This window comes from Loxodonta africana, chromosome 12, assembly GCF_030014295.1.
Source record: "Loxodonta africana isolate mLoxAfr1 chromosome 12, mLoxAfr1.hap2, whole genome shotgun sequence".
NCBI lineage: Eukaryota > Metazoa > Chordata > Mammalia > Proboscidea > Elephantidae > Loxodonta > Loxodonta africana.
Genome location: NC_087353.1, coordinates 73,787,871 through 73,810,850, shown reverse-complemented (window position 1 = coordinate 73,810,850; position 22,980 = coordinate 73,787,871). Strand labels below are relative to the sequence as shown.

At 42.7% G+C, this 22,980-nt stretch overlaps 1 long non-coding RNA gene across 1 annotated transcript in view; it reads right to left on the bottom strand.

The window, feature by feature from the left end:
• LOC104847096 (uncharacterized) overlaps positions 1-22,980 on the bottom strand; it is a 110,141-nt gene that overhangs the window by 2,720 nt on the left and 84,441 nt on the right. The window contains exon 4 of the long non-coding RNA XR_776076.3: positions 3,625-3,743. This is a non-coding gene — a long non-coding RNA (uncharacterized LOC104847096). The remainder of the gene's footprint in view (positions 1-3,624; positions 3,744-22,980) is intronic.

The window sequence follows — 22,980 nt, the reverse complement described above, 5'->3', positions numbered from 1 at the left end:
GGCTAGATGAGGCATGGTTCATGTGGGCTACTAGTCCTGTGGATTAGTTTCTTCTCTGAGTCTTTGGTTTCCTTCATTCTCTTTTTTTCCAGATGAGTAGAGACCAATGTTGTATCTTAGATGTCTGCTTGTAAACTTTTAAGATCCCAGATGCTACTCACCAAACTAGGATGTAGAACATTATCTTTCTGAACTGTGTTATGCCGATTGACGGAGTTGTTCCATGAGACTATGAGTCCAAGGCTTCGAACTCAGTGAAACTATCCCGCAAGGTGTTTGGTTATGTATATACATATGCCTACAGACACACCTGTACGCGCACACCCATATACTCACATGTGCTTTCCTATACACATATATGCATTCATATCTACCTATGTAACCACACACATTTTTTTGGTTGTTATCATTGCAAAATTGAATGTTATAGCATTTACCGAAATTATTCTTTATTCTTGCTTACTTCTTAGTGTCTTCATTTACCTTGGACAAGTTGTGAAGGCCTCACTCATATTGGGTGTTGCCTTTTCCATCACTAAAAATAAAAATGCCTACTATCTAGAAAGTGATTCCCTTTCCCTCCCCTTCCCATCCCTGGTAACCACCAAAGAACATTGCTTTCTGTGTGTATGCCTACTGTTGACTTTTTATAAAAGCGAGACCATACAATATTTGTCATTTTGTGATTGACTTATTTCAATCAGCATAATGTCCTCCAGATTCATCCATGTTATAAGATATTTCGTAGGCTCCTCGTTATTCTTTATAGTTTCGTGGTATTTTATTATATGTATGTACCACAATTTGTTTATCCATTCAAATGTTGATGGACACTTAGGTTGTCTTCATCTTTTTACTATTATGAATAATGCTGCAAAACATAGGTGTGCATGTTATTGCCCTTAAATCTCTAGGATATATACCTAGGAGTGGGAATACTGGATCATGAGGTATTTCTATTTCTAGCTCTTTGAGGAAGTGCCATACCATTTTCCATATTGGTTGTAACATTTTACAATCCCACCAGAAATATATAAGAGTTCCAATCCCTCCACAACCACGCCAGCATTTTTTGTTTTCTGTTCTTTTGATCATTCTTATTTTTGCAGGGGTGAAGGGGTATCTCATTGTAGTTTTGATTTGCATCTCTCTAATGGTTAATGGCTATGAACATCTTTTCATGTATTTGTTGGCCACCTTAACGTTCCCTTTGGTGAAGTGTCTGTTCCTGTACTTTGCCCATTTTTTGATTGGATTGTGTTTTCGTTGTTGAAGTTTTCTGTATATTTTAGAGATTAGACCCCTTATCAGATACGTCGTTGCCAAAGATTTTTTCCCAGTCTGTAGTTCTCTTTTTACTCTCTTGGTGAAGTCTTTGGATAAGCATAAGTATTTAATTTTTAGGAGATTCCAGTTATCTAATTTATCTTCTGCTGTTCATGCATTTTTAATTTTGTTTGATAGACTATGCCGAAAATTAGGTCCCCTAGTTCTGACCCTATGTTATCTTCCAGGAACTTTATAGTTTTAGCTTTAACATTTAGGCCTTTGATACATTTTGCATTATTTTTTTGTGCATGGTGTGAGGTATGGATCCTGATTCATTTTTTCTAAATATAGATATCCAATTTTGCTAGCATCATTTGTTAAAGAGACTGTTTCTTACTCATTTTATGGACTTCTATCCTTCGTTGAAGATCAGCTGCCCGTAGATGGAAGGAATTACTTCAGGGTTTTCAATTCTATTCCATTGGTCCATATGTCTGTCATTGAACCAGTACCAGGCTGTTTTGATTAACATGGCTGTATAGTGAGTTTTGAGATCAGTAAGTGAGAGGACTCCTGCTTTGTTCTTCTTCAATATATTGCTTTAGCTATTCGGGGCTTCCTTCCTTTCCATATAAAGTTGGAGATTAGTTTTTCCATTTCATTAGAGTGTTGTTGGGATTTGGATCGGGACTGCATTTTATCTATAGATCGCTTTTGGTAGTACTGACATTTTCACAGTGTTAAGTCTCCCAGTCTATGAGTATGGAATATTTTTCCATTTATATAGATCTGTTTTATGGTTTTGCTTGTATAAGTCCTTTATGTCCCTGGTTAGGTTTATTCCTAGGTATTTTATCCTTTTGGGAGCTATTATAAATGATATTGATTTCTTGATTTCTTTTTCAGAGTCCTCCTTGTTAGCGTAGAGGAACCCAGCTGATTTTTGGGTGTTGACCTTGTACCCTGCCACTTTGCTGAATTCTTCCATTAGTTCCAATAACTTTCTTGTGAAGTCTCTGGTATTTTCTATGGATAGGATCATTCCGTCTGTGAATAAGGACAGTTTTATCTCTTTCTTTCCAATGTGGATATCCTTTATTTCCCTTTCTTGCCTTATTGCTCTAGCTAGAACTTTCAGTACAATGTTGAATAAGAGTGGTGATAAAGGGAATCCTTGTCTCATCCCCATTCTTAAGGGGAATGCTCTCAATCTTCCTCTGTTGAGAATAACGTTGGCTGTTGGTTTTCTATATATGCCTTTAATTATGTTGAGAAATTTCCCTTCCATTTTTATTTTGCTGACAGTTTTTATCAAGAAAGGGTGTTGGGTTTTATCAAATGTCTTTTCTGCGTCGATTGAGATCATCGTGTTATTCTTTTCCTTTGTTTTATTAACGTGGTGAATGACGTTGATTGATTTTCTAATGTTGAATCATCCTTGCATACCTGGTATGAATCCCACTTGGTCATATGGTATTATTTATTTATTTTTATATGATATTGATTTCTTTTGGTTAGAATTTTGTTGAGAATTTTTGCATCTATATTCATGAGGGATATTGGTCTGTAATTTTCTTTTTAGTGTGTCTTTGCCTGGCTTTGTTATCAGAGTTATGCTGGCTCCATAGAATGAGTTAAGTAGTATTCTTTCCTTTTCTATGTTCTGTAATAGTTTGAGTAGAATTGGTATCAACTCTTCTCTGAATGTTTGGTAGAATTCTCTGGTGAAGCCGCTTGGACGGGTTTTTTTTTTTTAATGATGTCTTCAATTTCTTCTTTTCTTGGGTCTGTTCAAATTTTCTACTTCTATTTGTGTTAGTTTAGGTAGGTAGTATGTTTCCAGAAATTCGTCCATTTCTTCCAGGTTTTCAAATTTGTTGGAGTACGATTTTTCATACTATTCTGTTATGATCCTTTTTTACATCAGTTGGTTCTCAATAAAATTTATTAAACACCTACTATATGTTTCTTGGAGATCTGCTCCCATAAAGACTACAGTCTATGAAACCCTATGGGCCAGTTCTACTCTGTTCTATAGTGTTGCCACGAGTCAGAATTGACTCATTGACACACAACAACAACAATATATATACCAGGCACTGTTCTAGGCAATAACTTTTTTATTTTCTCTCCACTCCTCACTAAGTCATCTCCCATCCAAAACATCTCATCTCCATTCACACCACTCAAGTCATTCTTGAACCACATCCTGAGTATATTCTTTCCATATTTTTGCTCAAACTCTTCCTTTTGACCCCATTGCCTTCCCACTCTGTATCCACCCAATAACTCCTTACCCATCTTAGAAAATCCCATTCTAAATCTTACACTCAAAAATTGTTGTTGAACACCTACTGTATATCTCCTTGTCCTCTGCATCCAATTGGAAATCCCAGGAGGCATAGATCATGTGTGGGTCTTCTTTGCGACCAAAGCAATGCGTTACACATAGTCCAGGCACATGGTCTGCTGCACTGTGGGAAGAAAAAGAGAGCCTGAATAGAGTCATCATAAACTGACAGTCTCTTTTGCCTCCAAGGTTTAAAACATCTGAGTCAACAGTCTCCAATTTTTGATCACAGAACTTACCCCTGCAAAAAACTGAATGGGCACACCATTATTAGAATAATTATGTATAGATTATATATTGAGCTATATATGCCGCAAATAACAATGCACACATGAAAAAGACACATGGGAAGCATAAATAAATAAAGACAACCTAAATGTCCATCAACAGATGAAGGGATACACAAAATGTGGTGTATACATACAACGAACTATTAGTCATAAAGAGCCATTAAGTCCTGATACATGCTACAACATGGATGGACCTTGAAAACATTACACTGTGTGAAACAAGCCAGTCACAAAATAATGTATGATTCCGCTTATATGAAATATCTAGAATAGGCAGATGCATAGAGATCAAAGTTTATTAGTGGTTACCAAGGATGGGTTGGAGCAAGGGGGAAAGGGGGACTCATTGCTTAGGAGATGCCAAGCTTCTGTTAAGGGTGATGGAAAAATTTAGAAATGGATAATGGTGATGGCTACACAATATGTTGAGTACGATTAATGTCACTGAATTGTACGTGTGAAGAACATGGAATGGCAAAAACTCTGCTACAAACATATGTACCATAATAAAAAAATAAAATGAGCAGGAATTCTAATATTTTCATCTAGCACCCCAAAGGATCAACTTGTCCCTGCCCGTTTTAGTGAGTGTCCGCTCTACCCTCAGAAAATGGCTGACTCTCTCTGGTTCTCATGCAATGGCTGCGAGTATCTTCTGAATGCAGTAACAGAGAACAATTCGGCCTGAGGTTTCTACTGTTGCTGCCCATGACCCCCAGCATTGCTGTTCTCTGGCAGTTCTTTGAATCTTGCTCCAGCCCAGAAGAGAGAGACCTCATAGCTTAGAGAGGAATTATTTCTCCCTCCCTCTTCCTTGCCTCACCCATTACCTGAGTTTATGCAGCAGGCTGTGAGCTGTGTGGAATCTAGGTGCCAGCTGTGAAGGTACCAGGCCCTTACCTTGCTTGGTTTATTTGCTACAGATGAAGCAGCCACTTTCACTGCCTGGGTAGGCAGGGGATTTCTGTGCATGTCTCATGCTTTGAAAAAGCAAGCATGCTAGGAGAAGTGTCCAGATAATGCTTCCTTTGGCACGTCACAACAATCCACTCAAAGCCACACCATCTCCTCCCCCATCCCACTCACTCCTTGAGTGCAAATGAAATCCAGAGCACCAGGCCTCTCCCAGCAGCCCCTTGCACCTCTGCCTCAAGCTGCCCCTTGAGAAACTGCCTAGCCTGTGTCTCTAAGGTGACTGCGAAGGCACTCTGTGCAGATTACCAGGTCTGGGCCTCAGCAAGTCCTCTGCCCAGGTGGCTCCTCTTTGAGAGTCAGGGGCCTGGGAGTAAAGCCACCAGATGCTCTTCTAAAATGAGGCAGTGGTGGTTCAGGGGTAGAATTCTTGCCCTCCATGCAGGAGACTCGGGTATGATTCTCAGCCAGTGCGCCTCATACACAGCCAACACCCGTAGGTCAGTGGAGGCTTGTGTGTTACTAAGACATTGGACAGGTTTCAGTGGAGTTTCCCGACTAAGACAGACTCAGAAGAAAAGCTTGGCAACCTAGTTCCAAAAACCAGCCAATAAAAACACTATGTATCACAATAGCCTGATCCACAACCAATCAGGGGATGCCACAAGACCAGGAAGTGTTTTCATTCTATTGTGCATGGGGTCAGCCTGAGTTGGGGCCGACTCAACAGCAGCTAACAAGAAAAACAGACTCCTTTAAAGCCATCTGATCTCCTCCTGGCCTGGGCCCTGCATGCCAGCTATGACGATCAACCATCCTAGTTTGCCCGGGACTTTCCTAATTTTAGCACTGAAAGCCCCAAGAAACCCCTCAGTCTAGGCAGGACTGGCTGCATAATTTGTGGAGTCCAGTGCAAAATGAAAATGCCAGGCCCTTTATTTAAAAAATGTTATTAAGAATTTCAAGATGTTGGCAGCAGAGAATTAAATCAAAGGCAGCACCCTCTGAGTGCAGTGTCCTATGCAGCTACATGGACCACAGTCCTAGGAAGTTAACCCTGATTCCAGGCAAAATGGGACAGCTGGTCACCCCGTTCCCAATACAGAGATCCAGAAAAAAAAACTGTGTAGTTGCTTCCATGGGTTGTTAGTTTCTCATAGGGACATGTACTCCTGAGACAACAGATCTGGCTCCCACCTTCACCCACCCTCCTCACCCTTGCCAGGGCTTTCTGAAACACAGAGTCACACCACTTCTCAGTTTAAAGCTCTTCAGCACCTCACCACTCCACATATGAAAAACCAATCCTGCTGCCGTCGAGTCGATTCCAACTGATAGCAACCCTATAGGACAGGGTAGAATTGCCCCGTAGACTTTCCAAGACTGTAAAGCTGTACGGAAGCAGGCTGCGACATCTCTCTCCTGTGGAGTGGCTGGTGGGTTTGAACCAATGATCTTTTGGTTAGCAGCAGAGTGCTTAATCACTGCACCACCAGGGCTCCTTTGGAAGGGTAATAAGACCCACGAAATAAGATTAGTTTAAAGAAAGGGAGAGCCCTAAATGTGTCCTAGACCTAGCATAATTATAGTATCCAACTCAACAATAGAGTCTAAGGGTTCACAGAGAAGGGATATTCTGGGTGATGTGGGAAGCTCCCCTACTATCCCTCCTCCCCACCCCCACATCCTAATATCATGCTTGTGCTCTTGAAAACAATAGCTGATCACAGGAGTGATCACAGTTGGCTAGGTCCTTAACCCTGAGAAGCTGGGATGGTTCTCCCCCTTACAGAACCACTTCAGCTTTTGTTGGGATTTAGATTACAAAGGGGCACATCGCAGAACTGTGCAGAACCAGTCTTCAAAAGCGACATCATGTGGTTGCAAGAAGCAACAGCAGTGGCAAACTGATCAGATGCCAGTCCTCTCTGCTCACTGCTGAAGATGCCAGATTCCCTTTAAACTTTATAAGTCCTCTAAGCTTTAGGACCACTAAGGATGCGGTGGATGGGACGAACTTGAAAATGGAGTATTTGATGCCTTGCTGATAGGAATGCTCAAGTGTTTAATTGGAAACAAAAAAAGAGATGTAAACATTGTTGTACTCGAAGAATGAGGGGCAGAAAAAATCAGTGCAGTGCTGGGATGATAAAGCAGATATTTTGGCAAGGGAAACTTTTTGTTATACCTTGACTTTCACCCCTCAGTTGCACTAGGCCAAACGTATAGATATATTGGGATCTTTTCAAGCCAAATTTCTCTCAAGTAATACCAAACTGGATTGAATCGAGGTTTTGAGATGTTTGTTATACACCGTGCCAAAACACTTCCAAAGCAAGGAGCATTTCTCTTGGAATAGCAGTTGAGCATGGCAGACAAGTTGTGACTGGAATTAGCCTGTTCCATGATGTGGAGTCTTATTAACAAACTGACTCTCTTTAAGTGACATTCCGTTTGAGGCAATTTGCAGAAGAGAGATAAAACGCCTTGCACCAAACTATGACTCCTCCTGGAGGAATACACAATGACCCCACTTGTTCCTCTTTGTTGTGGGTGCGCCAGCAGATGTGAACCTGGCAGGGTGACAGATGAAGTCACATCTCTGCCTCCTGGCAAGGGACAGGACAGACTGGGTGAGAAGCCACACTGAGCTGGGTGTGGAGGATACAAGTGATGTCAATGAGAAGAGGGTGGTGGGTTCCTAGTCTTTGTGAAATGACAGGCTAGCCCAAACCCAACTTTCCCTCTGCCTATAAGAAGAATACGTAGAAGAGGGAGAAGGAGCAGCAAAGAGAGACAAAGGGAAGGAGAAAGTGAGATCAGACTCTGAAGGCTTGAGATACCAAATGGCTGGTGCAAAATCCATTCAAGGAGTTTAGGGCTAATGATGCATCGATTACATGTGGCTTCAATTGCCTCTGAGATCCAGGTGTGTTTCAAAAGAACACAGAACAAGAGCAGAGGAAAAGGAGCCTGGGTCTCATCATTTTCCTCAAAATAGAGCTTTGGATATTTTTGTCATCCCTCTGGGTTCTCAACGTGCAGTGGACTCAGTCTTTGGTGGATACCAAGTCCATTATCTGGACATGGACCTCAGACTCTAACGTGAACAGAGTTGCCACCAACTGACTTCAGAGTTTTAAGAGACCCCCAGCCCAGGCAGCCTGGAAATTAAACAGGGAATCCAGAGCCGTGCTACAGCTTGTCAGTGTTATCACAGCCCACGACTGGCTCTGAGCATCTTTTCTAAAACACCCTGGCAACTGTGTCTTGTTGATGCAAGTTCAGACACTTGTTTGAAGAATGCTAGCTTTGTTTCCTCTTTGCTCAATGCCTAAACTCCTTCAGTTTAAGGAGTGTAAATTGTCCTTTTGCAAACTCTTTCCATCCAGGCCAGCTTTGTAAGTGAAGGGAATATCATGACCTTCTGTTCAAAGGACATGAACTTTGAGAAGCTCTTTTTGTCTGAGTGTTGAATTCTCAATCATTTCTGCTTTCAGCTGAATGTCTGGCCACAGTCTGTGGTCTTGGCAGGAGGAAAAAAATACCTGACTCATGTGAGAACTGATCTCCTGATTGTGAACATGCTATGGGTGTGTAGTCTTTAATTCATTTTAATATAACAGCTTTATTGATTCATAATTCACTTACCATACAGTTCACCCATTTAAGGTATACAGTTCAGTGGTTCTTATTATATTCATAAAGTTGTGTGACCACCACAACTAAATAATTCCAGAACATTTCCTTCACCCCCAAAAGAAACCCAAGACTCATTAGCAGCCACTCCCCATCCCCCTTTCCACTAAGCCTCTGGCAACCACTAATCTACCCTCTGTCTCTATAGATTGGCCATTTCTGGATATTTAGTATAAATGGAATTATAAAATATGTGGTCATTTGTGATTGGCTTCTTTCACTTAGCATAAAGTTTCCAAACGTCCATCTATGTTTGTAGTATGTATCAGAACTTCATTTTATTACCAAATAATATTCCAACGTATGGTTTATACAACTAAACCAATGATACTGAAGGAAAAAGTCCAAGCTGCACTGAAGGCACTGGCAAAAACCAAGGTTCCAGGAATTGATGGAATATCACTTGAGACGTTTCATCAAACAGATGCGGCTCTGGAAGCACACACTCATCTTATGCCAAGGAATTTGGAAGACAGCTACCTAGCCAACTGACTAGAAGAGATTTACATTTGTGCCCATTCCAAAGAAAGACGAGCCAACAGAATGCAGAAATTATAGAATAATACCCTTAATACAACACACGAGTAAACTTTTGCTGGAGATAATTTGAAAAACGGTTGCAGCAGTACATTGACAGGGAACTGCCAGAAATTCAAGCCAGATTCAGAAAAGGACATGGAACAAAGGATATCATTGGTAATGTCAGATGGATCTTGGCTGAAAGGAAGATGTTTACCTGTGTTTTATTGACTGTGCAAAGGCATTCCACTGTGTGGATCCTAACAAATTATGGATAACACTGTAAAGAATGAGAATTCCAGAACACTGAAGAATGGGAGTTCCAGAGCACTGAAGAATGGGAATTCCAGAACACTTAATTGTGGTCATGCGGAACTTGTGCGTAGGCCAAACAAAGGGATACTGCATGATTTAAAGTCAGGAAAGTTGTGCATCAGGGTTGTATCCTTTCAGCATATTTATTCAATCTGTATGCTGAGCAAATAACCTGAGAAACTGGACTATATGAAGAAAGCGGCATCAGGATTGGAGGAAGATTCATTAACAACCTGCCATATGCAGACAACACAGCCTTGCTTGCTGAAAGTGAGGAGGACCTGAAGCACTTACTAATGAAGATCAAAGACCACAGCCTTCAGTATGGATGACATCTCAACATAAAGAAAACAAAAATCCTTACAACTCTACCAATGAGCACCATCGTGATAAATGGGGAAAATGTTGAAGTTGTCAAGGATTTAATTTTACTTGGATCTACAATCAACACCCGTGGAAGCAGCAGTCAAGAAATAAAATGATGTAGTGCATTGGGCAAATCTGTTGCAAAAGACCTCTTTAAAGTGTTTAAAAGCAAATATGTTACTTTGAGGACTGAGGTGCGCCTGACTCAAGCCATGGTATTTTCAATCGCCTCATATTCATCTGAAAGCTGGACAATGAATCAGGAAGACCAACGAAAAATTGATGCCTTTGAATTATGGTGTTGGTGAAGAACATTGAATATACCATGGACTGCAGAAAAATGAACAAATCTATCTTGGAGGAAGTACAGCCAGGATGGCCCTTAGAAGTGAGGGTGGTGAGACTTTGTCTCACATACATTGGACTTGTCAACAGGAGGGACCAGTTCCTGGAGAAGGACATCATGCTTGGGAAAGTAGAGGGTCAGCAAAAAAGAGGAAGACCCTCAATGAGATGGGTTGACACAGTGGCTGCAACAGCTGGCTCGAGCATAGCAATGATCGTGAGGATGGCACGGGACTGGGCAGTGTTTCATTCTGTTGTACATGGGGTCACTATGAGTCAGGTCCAACTTGACACCACCTAACAGTAACAATGATAACACGGTTAAACCATATTTTATTTATTCGTTCATCAGTTGATGAACGTTTGGGTTGTCTGCAGTTAATTTATTCTTATACCATTTCTGCTGAAATGTAATATGTATTTCTGCCTAGAATTTTTGCCCCCTTCTTTTGGAACAGCACCTTGGTTTTCCTTGGCACACCTCTTCCCCTATCTCAGTCTTTATGTTTCAGGTATAGCTGACCCCTCTCTCCCAGCTGTAGGGATAGGCCTACAACCGAGATCTACTCAATTAAAGTTTCAGAGTAGGTTCAGAGATAGCCCAATCTGAACTAACTACTGAGAATAAGCTCTGGAACTTTTGCAGGAAATATTGGGAAAGAGACTGATGCCATCAGGTTTGCTGAGATGATATCATGTAAATCTGGACCTAGTGGGAGCCATCGTTTTCAGCACTTGGCACATGGGGAGAGCTGGATTGAAGGCAAAGTTATTAGAAAAGTTACTACTGAGGAAAGAAGAGTGAACAGTGGAGAGAGATTCTGAAGACACCGTTTAAGCGTCTTGGTCCAGCCATGCCTGATGCTGATATTTTTTATTTGAATGAGCCAAGCATTTGAATAGGGTTTTTTTTTTTCTTCACTTGTAAGATCCTGATACACCATTTATTGAATGTTCATCAAGCTGTAGGCACTACACTAAGCTCTCTGCATGTATTAGTTAGTTAAGATTCACCTCAGCCCAGACGTAAATTCTTACTATCCCCATATCATGCTGGATGAAACTTGCCAAGGTCACTCAGCCAGGATATAAAACCCAAAGCTCTGAACTCCCCACATTTTATCACCAACTTCAAGCCTTTCTCACCTTGCACCCACCAACAGAGCTAAGCAACAACAGAATGTATTTACCCATAATCTGTTGATCCTGGCTGATTAAATTGCTAGCTTGCTAATATCTAAGAAAAGCTTTCGAGTTCCAGGCTTGAAGACTGTGTGGGGCACCACGTTTGGCTCCCAGGTGTTTAGGAAATGGCTTTAAGGATCTGGAAGGAGAAAGTTTATTCCCATCAAGGTCTGCCAGCAATTTAGCCTTCTCTCCAGCTGACAAAGTTCCACAAGGCACATATCAACCAGTGCTTTCCAGTTATATCATCTCTTTTAAACGAACGAATCATTTCATTCAAATTGAATATTAACAGAACCCTAATATACAAAAAAGAGTAGAAGTTGCTGAATGGGCGGGGAAGCCCTGTGTATGTCTAGGTGTGGGTGCTTGCTCTGCCTTCCCCTCTGCACTGCTGTTAGGGCAGATGATCCTTTGGCCCAGGCCTTCACAAAAGCCCCTCATTCACAGAGTAGGAAATATGGGTCCCGGGAGGAGATAGGATTTAGTCCATGTTTCACAGTATTAGAGGGTTAAGCCTCATCTAGAACCCACGGAATGTCTTCCTCCACCAAGTAGCCTCTAGGACACCACTGGATTTGCAAAATCCAGACTAAGAGCCCCAGTTATAGGTTGGTGTGGGTGCCTTGGAAGAAAGGCCTGGCGATCTACTTCCTAAAAAGCAGCCATTGAAAGCCCTATGGAGCAGAGTTCTACTCTGGTACACATGGGGTCACCATGAGTCAGGACTGATTCAACCACAATTGGTTTAGTGTATTCCTTTGCTAGATGATGAGAGCCAGGCTCTAATGTTTCAGTTAATTTAGCTTTATGCACAGCCATGCCGAGTCTCCAAACACCAACAGTACATGCACGTTGAGAGCACCCACACCTAGACTTACACAGGAACACATGTGTACATGCGGACACACCAGCATACCCGGGGCCATACATACATACCATGTGTGCCACAGGACACAGATTATTAAAAGCTTGCCCATCCTTTGGGTCTCCTCACCCTGCCTGCCGAAGAGGATTTAGCTTTGCCTGTGCTCACTTTCTCCTCCTTTCCCAGACTCCAAGGAAGATCTGGAATGGCATTTGTGGGGCAAAGTCAAGGGTCAGGGGAAGGAGAATGGATTAAGGCAAAAGGCATGGACTGGAGCTAGGGCACGATCCCTGAGTGGAGCAAATGGTCAAACACTCAGCTGCTATCTAGAAGATTAGCAGTTCAAATCCACCCAGAGGTGCCTTGGAAGAAAGGCCTGGCAATATGCTTCTGAAAGATCACAGTCATTAAAAACCCTAAGGGGCACAGTTCTGTTCTGAAACACATGAGGTCACCATGGGTCAGAACTGACTCCACGGAAATGGGTTTGGCTTGGGGCTAGGGCAGAAGTTTTAGCAGAGAGGAGCTTTGACGAGAAAACGGGCACACGCTAACATAGAACCTATTCTAGACATTAACCCATTTATTCCTCCCAAGACTTTGAGGTAGCTACTATTATTGTCCCTATGTTACAGACGAGGAAACTGAGGCACAGAGAGGTCATGGGGCCTTGCCAAGGACACAAACTAACAAGTCCCAGATTGCACCCAGTTATTCTGCAATTTTAGCTTCTGTATTTGTAGGGGGACCTTATATTTGAGAGAAAAGGAGGTCATTGTGTGTTAAGAAGGAAAGCATCTGAGTTGATTTGGAATTGGATGTTGGTTGGTGGCAAAACAGTGATGCTTTTTAGTCAATGCATCATATCCCTAGTTGCTTCGTCAGCAAGACAAACTTATTTAACCAAATGATTACTGTTCTTCTAAAAAGTTACCTGGGAAGGATAAACATGCCTGATACTTCTATTCATGGCATCTGCGAGTCTTCCTTGTACTCCTTATTTATATGTTTGTTTCTTCTGCTAGAGTTGGAAAGACTGAAGACAGGGCCCATATTTTATTCATATTTGCATCCTGAGTGCCCAGCTCAGGACCTGCCACCCCCCCACAGTGGACTGTCAATACATTTCAGTGATACCTACTGGATAATAGAGTGGTTAAAGTATCTGGGTTTGGGTCTGGCTCTGTCCCATATTAGGGAATGACTTTGGGAAAGTTAGAGTCCCTGGGTGGTGCAAAATTTCACCCACTTAGCAGCTAGCCAAAAGGTGGGTGGTTCGAGTCCACCCAGAGACGCCTTGGAAGAAAGGCCTGGCAATTGATTTCCTAAAAATCAGCCATTGAAAACACTATGGAGCACAGTTTTACTCTGACACTCATGGGGAGGCCATGAGTTGAAATCTACTGGACAGCAACTGCTTTACTCATTTTTGGGAAAGTTACTTCCCTGAGATTTAGTGTCTTTGTCATTAACATGGGGACCATCACACCACCTGATAGGGTTGTTGAGATATTGTGTAAAGGCTTGGTTCCTGTGTATACTATGTAGAGAGCAATTAAAACCCAACCCACTGCCGTTGAGTAAATTCTGACTCATAGGGACCCTAAAAGACATAGTAGAACTGCCCCACAGGGTTTCCAAAGCAGTAGCCTTTACAGAAGCATACTGCCACATTTTTCTCCTGCAGATTGGTTGGTGGATTTGAACTGCCAACCTTTCAGTTAGCAGCTGAGCACTTTAACAACTGCACTACCAGGGCTCCTTTGGCACACAGTAGGCCCTTAATAAACAGTTGTTAAATAAATAAGTAAAGCAACCAGAGGAATGGCCATTTATGCAGCTCAAAAAACACAGAGCACCAAAAAGCACCAGTGTTCACTGCGGAGTTATCCACAATAGCCAAAAAGTGGGAACACTAAATGTCCATCAACAGATGAATGGGTAAACACAATGTGGTATATCCATGCGGTCAAATATTACTCTGCCATACAGAGAAGTGAAGGCCTGATACATGGTATGGCATGGATGCACCTTGAAAACATTAGGTTGAGTGAAATAAGTCAATCACAAAAGGACAGGTAATGGTATGATCCCACTTAGATGAACTATCTGGAATAGGTGAGGAGGACTCAATGCTTAGGGGACACTGAGCTTTTGTTAAGGGTGATGGTATAATCTGGGAATGGATAAGGGTGATGGTTGAACAACATGATGAACATAACGTCACTCAACTGTACATGTGAAGACTGCTGGAACGTCAAACGTTTTGTTACCTATTAACCCAGTGCTGTCAAGTTGATTCCGACTCATAGCAACCCTATAGGACAGAGTAGAACTGCCCAATAGAGTTTCCAAGGAGCACCTGGAGGATTCAAACTGCCGACCCTTTGGTTAGCAGCTGTAGCACTTAACCACCATGCCACCAGGGTTTCCTTGTTACCTATATAGTCACCATAATTCAAAAAAATAAAGCAGAGAGAGTAGCAGGCTTTGGAGTCGGCAATCAGGGAAGAGCTGGGGCTAGAGCTGACAGTTTCGTTTCCGTGAGTAATCCCGCCAGTGCACTTGTTAGAATATGCCCACACTGGTTCTCAGTGAACACCCAGGGCCTGCTGACTGATGCCAGGACCTCCTTGGCCATGGTATACCTGCCTCCCATCATGTCACGCCCTGAACAGAGGCACCGATGGCTCCCCCAGGGCCACTCACCTGTCCCTGGCATTCAGAGCCCTCTCCAACCTGGCACCGATCAGCCCTTATATCTCTGTATCCAGTATTTTTTTTTTTAACAGTGCAAATTTATGACCTGATTTTACTATTTATTTATTTTGGGGAACATTTTATTGTGTTTTAGGTGAAAGTTTACACAGCAAATTAGTTTCCCATCCAACAATTCATACACAAATTGTTCTGTGTCATTGGTTGTGATTCCCGATATGTGTCAGCACTCTCCCCATTTCCATCCTACTGTCCCTGTTTTCTGAAAACCCTGGTGGTGTAGTGGTTAAGAGCTATGGCTGCTAACCAAAAGGTCAGCAGTTCGAATCTACCAGGCACTCCTTGGAAACTCTGTGAGGCAGTTCTACTATAGGGTCACTGTGAGTTGGAATCGACTTGATGGCAACGGGTTTTCCCCGTTTCCATCTGTCTAGTATCCCTGCCCCTCCTTGCCTTCTCGTCTTGGCTTATGGGTAAATGTTGCCCATTTGGTCTCACACAGTTGATTGTTCTAAGGAACACATTCCTCATGGGCGTTATTGCTTATGTATCCAACAATTTTCTCGTTTATATTCATTGATTCCACAAAATGTTTCCAGTTTATGTATTAAAAAGTCCATGCCAACCTTGCATTCTACTCCATTACATATTTTGTTTTCAGAACTCTACCTTTTAGCTTGCCTCCTTCACCTTTGCTCACCTAAACGGACTGTCAGGAGGCCGCACAGATTCACGGGTTCTGCTTTCCCCCTCCCAGCAGGTATCTCAATACATAGGCCCCCTGAATCTACTAAGAATGACTGAGCTTTTTGGTGACACTTTTTAAACACCACATAGAGTACAACAGAGGGTAGTATCTACCATGTCATCTAACCCACAACGCGCATAAGTATAAACCAAAAAAACTCACTCTGACTCATGACGATCCCATGTTTTACAGAGTGGAGCTGCTCCACAGGGTCTTCCTGGGTATAGTCTTGATAGAAACAGATCACCAGGCCTATTCTTCCATGGTACCTCTGGGTGGGTTCAAACGGCCAACCTTTAGGTTAGTAGTTGAAGGCAAACCATTTGTACCACCCAGGGACCCGCACATAGGCATATGCACTAGATAATCACATTGACACACACACAAACATAAACACACAGACATGCTGAAGCTAATGCATAGAAGGCAAGACACGAACATGTGAACACACTCACAAGTATAGATACATATGAAGGAAACATACAATAACCAAAACCAAACCCACTGCCGTCGGGTTGATTTCAACTCTTGGTGACCGAGTACAGAGCTCAGAAGACAGAGTAGAACTGCCCCCAGGGTTTCCAAGGCTGTAAATCTTTATGGGAGCAAACTGCCTCATCTTTCTCTCACAGAGTGGCTGGTGGGTTTGAACCGCTGACCATTTGGTTAGCAGCCCAGTGCCCTAACCACTGTACCACGAAGGACTCCTTAAACATACAATAAACACATTCAATTTCTTGGTCTAAGCTCAGTTATGCTTTCAATGCTCTGTTTAGACTGTACTGGAGGAAAGCATTGAAAGGCGTCAGCAGCTTGCTGCTTACGGGAAGAGGCGTGGCTTCTTCAAGCTCATAAGTAGTTCTTTTCTCTTTTTTTCTCTCCCCAGGATGACTGTCTAGACCAAATCAAACTTGTGACTCGGTTTTGTGTTGAAATAACCATAGCCCAGCCTTATACCAGGCTGTTGGGAGATGTTCTTACTTGGCTAAGTTGTTCAGTCACTTCCTTTCCAGGGATTGTGTTAAGGAAAAGTGTCTGCGTTTGGGAGGTGCTGTAGATTTGATTCGAAATTAACACGTTCAGGATTCTCATTAGGGCAGCAAAGGTGATCAAGTGGGGAAAATCTAAAGAAGAACATTCTACAATCCTTTTTATTTTCTTGATTCTTGAAACTGGGGTAAATGTTCCTAAAGGCACTTTTCTTGATTGTGTAAAGTCACCATAACTGGTCTAAGGAAGATCAGTAAGGAAGCATGTTTGTTTCAAGACAGCCAGCAAGAAGGCATCTCTTTGTCTCCTCTTCCTCCCTCTCTCTTCGTTTCTCTCTAACTTCTTGCATCCTCCCCTTCTCCTGGCTGCTTTATTCTGAAAACAAATCTCAAAAAGGCTTTTTCTAATAGGTATGGAATTATTTTATCCTAGTCTCTTAACTGTGGGTGAAAATGCACACAACATACACACGCACACCCAAGGGGGATTGAAGGTTTTCAGGAAAACGCTCTCCCCCCCACCCCCAAACGAAAAACAACACCTGCACCACTTCCAAACTTGCTGATAAGAGGCACATCAATCCACATGTGAAGTAGGGACTTTTTAAGGAGCAGAGGAATTGTTTTTATTAAGCCCTAAAACAATATTCTTTCCCATTTGATCATCCAAACCAATAGAATTGCTGTATTAAGGAGGGGGAAAAAAAATCTAGCTGTTAATACCATTCAAAGCCAGTTAGATAGATTTTTCCCTCAACATAAGGTGCAGTTGCAATTTTTCTCGATCTCGTAATTAAAAAAAAGGTGATAAGCTATGTGTTCCGAATCAATCCGCTTAGACGTCAAGCAGCACAATGGAACGGCTGTTGTTGCTGATACCAACAGCAGAATCTCAAGGAGGACTCGCTCGGCATGCCTAAGAAGGTAGGAATAAAGGGTATGCATGCTACAAGGATTCATAACTTGGGGTTCACTGACCCAGGATGTCTAAATTCAGGGGTTTGAGAATTCCCAGTGAAAGGAACCCTGGTGGCGCAGTGGTTAAGTGCTCAGCTGGTTCAAACCCACCAGCCACTCCATTGTGGGAGAAAGATGTGACTTCCCTATAGTCTGTTCCGTGAAGATTACAGCCCTGGATATCCCATGGGGCAGTTCTACTCTGTCCTATAGGATCACTGTGAGTTGGAATCGACTCGAGGGCAATGAGTTTGGTGGTTTTTGGTGAATTCCCAGGGGAAAATTCTGCAAGTCAGTGTTATGGAACTTTCGCCCGAAATTTAGCATTGTCCTTAAAAAAAAAAAAAGAAGTTTTTTTTTTTTTCATTTATAAGTAAACTACAAATATAAAAAAATATAAATGTAAGCAAAAATATAAAAATACTGATAAAATGAGAGTAGTGTTAATATTACCTATGGCCTTTTACCTATAGAAATCATAGATACCAAATCACGAGCTTCTTTTGGGATCCAATGCAGTCTATTGTATGCTTTTAAAAAAATCATTGTGAGAAAAAGTCCATGGCTTCCCCAGACTGCAAAGGGACTACGGCATAGCAAGAGTTAAGGCCGCTGCTCCAGAAGACCTGGGTAACGATCAGGCACCAAAACCAAACCAAACCAAACCCACTGCCGTCGAGTCAGTTCCCACTCATAGCGACCCTATAGGACAGAGTAGAATTGCCCGATAGCGTTTCCAAGGAGTGCCTGGCAGATTCGAACTGCTGACCTCTTGGTTAGCAGCCGTAGCATTTAACCACTAGGCCACCAGTGTTTTCGGTTAAAATTCCACCACTAGGAAGTTCATTCCTCTGAGTCTTGAAGGCTTCTCAACCACCGATCAAAATGCTCATTCTAACACCTCAGGGTGGAATTTATTATCATAGTTTTTAAGGCTCTCTAATATGAGTTGGGGAAACCCTCGTGGCATAGTGGTTAAATGCTACAGCTGCAAACTAGAAGGTCAGCAGTCTGAATCCTCCAGGTGCTCCTTGGAAACTCTAGGGGGCAGTTCTACTCTGTCCTATAGGGTCACTATAAGTCGGAATTGACTCAATGGCAGAGGGTTTGGTTTGGTGGGTTTTTTTTGGTATAAGTCGGAATCAACTTGATGGCAGTGGGTTTGGGTTTGGTTTTGGGTTGGAACAGTGCCAGTTCCCTGGGTGGCACAAATGGTTTGCACTTCTCTGCTAAAAGCCAGAGGTTTGCCCTGCCTAGTAGCACCACAGAAGAAAGGCCTGGGGATCTGCCTTCTGTAAAAATTACAGCCCAGAAAGCCCGGTAGAACACAGTTCTACCCTGTAACACATGGGTCACTCAACTCAACAGCAATGGGTTTGGTTTATTTCGGAGCGGTACGAGGTCCCTGATAGTATAAATGGTTTGTGCTTGTCTACTAACCTAAAGCTTGGTCGTTCGAACTTACTCAGCAGTGCCACAGAAAAAAAGGCCCGGTGATCTGCTTCTGTAAAGATTACAGCCAAGAAAGCCCTATGGAGGAGTTCTGCTCTGTGGCACATGGGGTCGCCACGAGTTGGAATTGACTTGATGGCAACTTTTTTCACTTTGTTTTGTCTTTTGTTTTTGGAGGAGTGCCAGAGGTGAAGGGAAAAGAGGAAAAGGAGACCCCACCCTGCTTCCCCATCCCTACATACTTTTTAAAAATGGGGTCATACTCTACATCAGCATTTTGTAAACTTTCTGGTTTTGTTTTTTTTTTTTGGCTTAATATTCTGATAGCAAACCTTGATCGAGTGCTTACTCCATACCAACCACTGTACCTAGCACTTGGCCTGTGTTATCTTGTTTAATTCTCACAACTAGTCTTTGAGGGAGGGACTGTTATAAACTCTCATAAATGTAGGTTAAATGAGTAATTGCTAATATTGACTAAATATTTACACTGTTTTACACATAGTCTCATTTAACCCTCCCCAAAGCCCAGAGCCAGATTTTATTATTATTATACCATTTTACCCATAAGGAAGCAAAGGCACAGAGATGTTAAGTACCTTGTTGAAGGTCACACAGCTAGAAAGGTGCAGAACCTGGATTTCAGCGAAGGTGGTCTGACACCCAAGACCGTGTTCTTAACCAGTGTGTGATCCTGCCCTCTACCATGAACCTTTGTCATAGTGATTCTTTATTCCTGGAATTGGAAATTTTCTTTCATACGGGGGGTGTTAGTGAAAGGTGAGTCTGCTTTCAACATAGCACTGGAAAAAAAAAAAAAAAAACAGAAAAACAAAGGGAACTACAGCATGGGTGGCTCCTTTTCCTACTGGGCTGTTGTCAGGCCATGGCTTCAGGCTGTGGCTCAGATAACTAGTCCAGTTGCCATAGCGTTGACTCCAACTCATGGCGACCCCGTATGTGTCAGAGTAGAACTGTGCTCCAAAGGGTTTTCAATGGCTGATTTTTCAGAAGTAGATTGCCAGGCCTTTCTTCGGAGGTGCCCCTGTGTGGACTCAATCCTCTAACCTCAGTTAGTAGCCAAGTGTGTGAGCCATTTGCACCAGCCAGTGACTCCATGGCTCAAATACTGACCGTTTTTCATTCAAACAACCTCTGGTTTGAGAAGGCACCTGCTCAACCACAGGTTCCCTTCCTGGGGACAGTCACACGCCACCTAGTGGCCGGACCAGGAATTGCACCCTCCTCTATGGATTTTTTTTTTTTTTTTCTATGGATAGAGGAAACCCTGGTGGTGGAGTGGTTAAGTGCTATGGCTGCTAACCAAAGGGTCAGCAGTTCAAATCTGCCAGGTGCTCCTTGGAAAATCTATGGGGCAGTTCTACTCTGTCCTATAGGGTCGCTGGGTTTGGGTGGGCTATGGATAGGCCACACTCGGATCCTTCTGCCAAGGAAGGGGATAATGAAGAAGAGGCCAGCCTGGATGAGGTTCAAACCTTCCCTGGGCTGCTAAATCGGGGGAGCAAGGTGTCATCACCGAGCCCAAGGCGCGATGCCCGGCATCTGGATGAGCTGTCGGGGCCTTAAGTCCTCCCTGTGGACACGTCTGGATGTGTGGTGGAATTGTTTTCACAGTGCCTCGGGCTGGGTAGACATAACCACAACCACCACCAGCGGCTCACGTTAACTGAGCATTTTTTTTTCCAACAAAAGTAACTGCTTGGGAAAAAAATGCATGATCAAAACAGACTTGCAATTTGTGAAGTCTAAGTAATGCTAATAAGCGATCTGCTCTTTTGTATTGAGACTTTCTGTTTTATGCTCGGCATTGTGCTAAATGTTTTACATACGGTATCTCATCTGCTCTTTTTTTTTTTTTTTTTAACAGCTAGAGATGAAGTTATTCCTGTGATGAAACTGAGCTCAGTGAAGCTAAGCCACTGTCCTGGTTCCCACAGATCGTGTGTGGCAGAGCTGAGAGTTGAATGCAAGTATTTCTGACTCCAAAGCCCAGAGTGGTCAATTCTGCTTTACTATCTCAACTACAGACAGAGAGACAGATATAGACAGACACACAGGCACTGATACTGACAGCTAAAAATAGACACACACATTTAGAAATAATTTTACTGTTATGGATTGAACTATCCCCCCCAAAAGAGATATGTTGAAGTCCTCCTTTACCTGTGAGTGTGACCCTGCTTGAAAATAGGGTCTTTGAAGATGTTAGGTTACCATGAGGCCATACTGGAGTAGTGTGGGGCCTAGCCCTATATGACTGGTGTCCTTGTAACAGAGGAGAAGATACACAAAGACAAGGAGACAGAGGAAGGACGCCAAGTGACACTGCAGCTGCAAACCAAGTAATGCCAAAGATTGCCAGCCACCACCAGAAGCTAGGAGAGAGGCATGGAACAGATTCTCTCTTGGATCCTAAAGAAGGAATCAGCATGGCCAACACCCTGATTTGGGACTTCTAGAACCATAAGGAGCCTGGTGGCACAGTGGTTAAGAGCTTGGTTGCTAACTAAACAGTTGGCAGTTTGAATTCACCACCGGCTCCTTGGAAACCCTATGGAGCAGCTCTACTCTGTCCTATAGGGTCACCATGAGTTGGAATCAACTCAACGGCAATGGGTTTGAATGGGTTAGAACCATAAGGCAAAACATTTCTATTCTTTTCAGTTTGTGGTGTTCTATTTTGACAGCCCTAGGAAACTAATGTATCTACCATATTATCTGAGGATGTAAAATATCAGTTATTTAAGCCACCCTCCATGAAGCGAATCTATAATTAAAGTAAAAATCTAGCGCTATTGCTAGGAAGACAATTGAGTGATATGTGGGCAGGAGAGAGAGAGAGCTACTATTTATTATAGTAATGTTACTGTGGAAATTTTGAGGATTTGACTTTTATTAAAAATATTGTTTTGAAAGTGTACACCAATTGAAGCGGGAAGATAGGCGCCTGACAAATCCCTGGCATACTTCGTTCAGGCTGATGATTTGCTTTCTGAGCCTGTATTTCACTGTAACAGACGCCCTAGACGTGAACGTTCATTTTTAATATAGAATTCTCTAGCTTCAGAAAGTGCACCCAATAGCAGTTCAAATGTTGGACCTGGAGTTTGAGACTGTTGTTATTTTCCTTGTTACTTGTTCTCCTCTAATCCTGAAGATATACAAACACACACAAAACCAAAAGGAAACCCTCACACAAAAAGCATTTACCAACCATTGATCATCTTGGGCAGTGGATAGAGCCCCTGCATAATGGGGTGAAGATGCTGTAAAAGGGACCTATCAATGCTTGATTCCTTTGGTACCCATTGTAGGGGGTATATGCACAATTAATTAATAATGAAATATTGATCAATTACTCAGGGCCAAGCATTGTGCTTTTTTGCAGGGGACATAGTCGTTAGGAAAGTAGACTTGGTCTGGGCCATAATCCCATAACAAATAATCCCATGAAGAGCCATAGGATAATAGCCTGTGATAGGAGTAAAGGCTGGAAAACACAAAGGGCTGTAAGATGGTAGTGCTGGAGCCTGGGTCAAGTTTGAGTGTGGGGAGGGAGCAGGGAAAGGTTCCCTCAAGATGTGACTTTGAGCTAAATGGCTGGAGGGTGAAGAGGAGATAAATGGGCTGTGGGAGGGAGTGGGGCAAGCTCTTCTCGTAGAGGGATTGTCATGGCTGAAATATAGCAGAAAGAGATGTGCTCTGGGTAAAAATCCAGGGAAAGAGTGAGGGGTCAAGAATATCAACTTCATAGTCTTGGCTGATCACAAGGGGAAGAGGGCGTCCTTCAAGTTAATGCTACAGTAGATTGCGTTCTCTTTTCTCAGGAAGCAGGCTCTGGGCTAGATATCAACATTATTAGGGAGTTTCTTCTGGGGGAAAGGAAGTAAGTTGGCATTGGGCAGCAGGCAGGGAAATTGGGCTTCGATGGGGTCTCAACAAAGGCCACAGCTAACCTCTTGGAGAGCTTTGAAGCT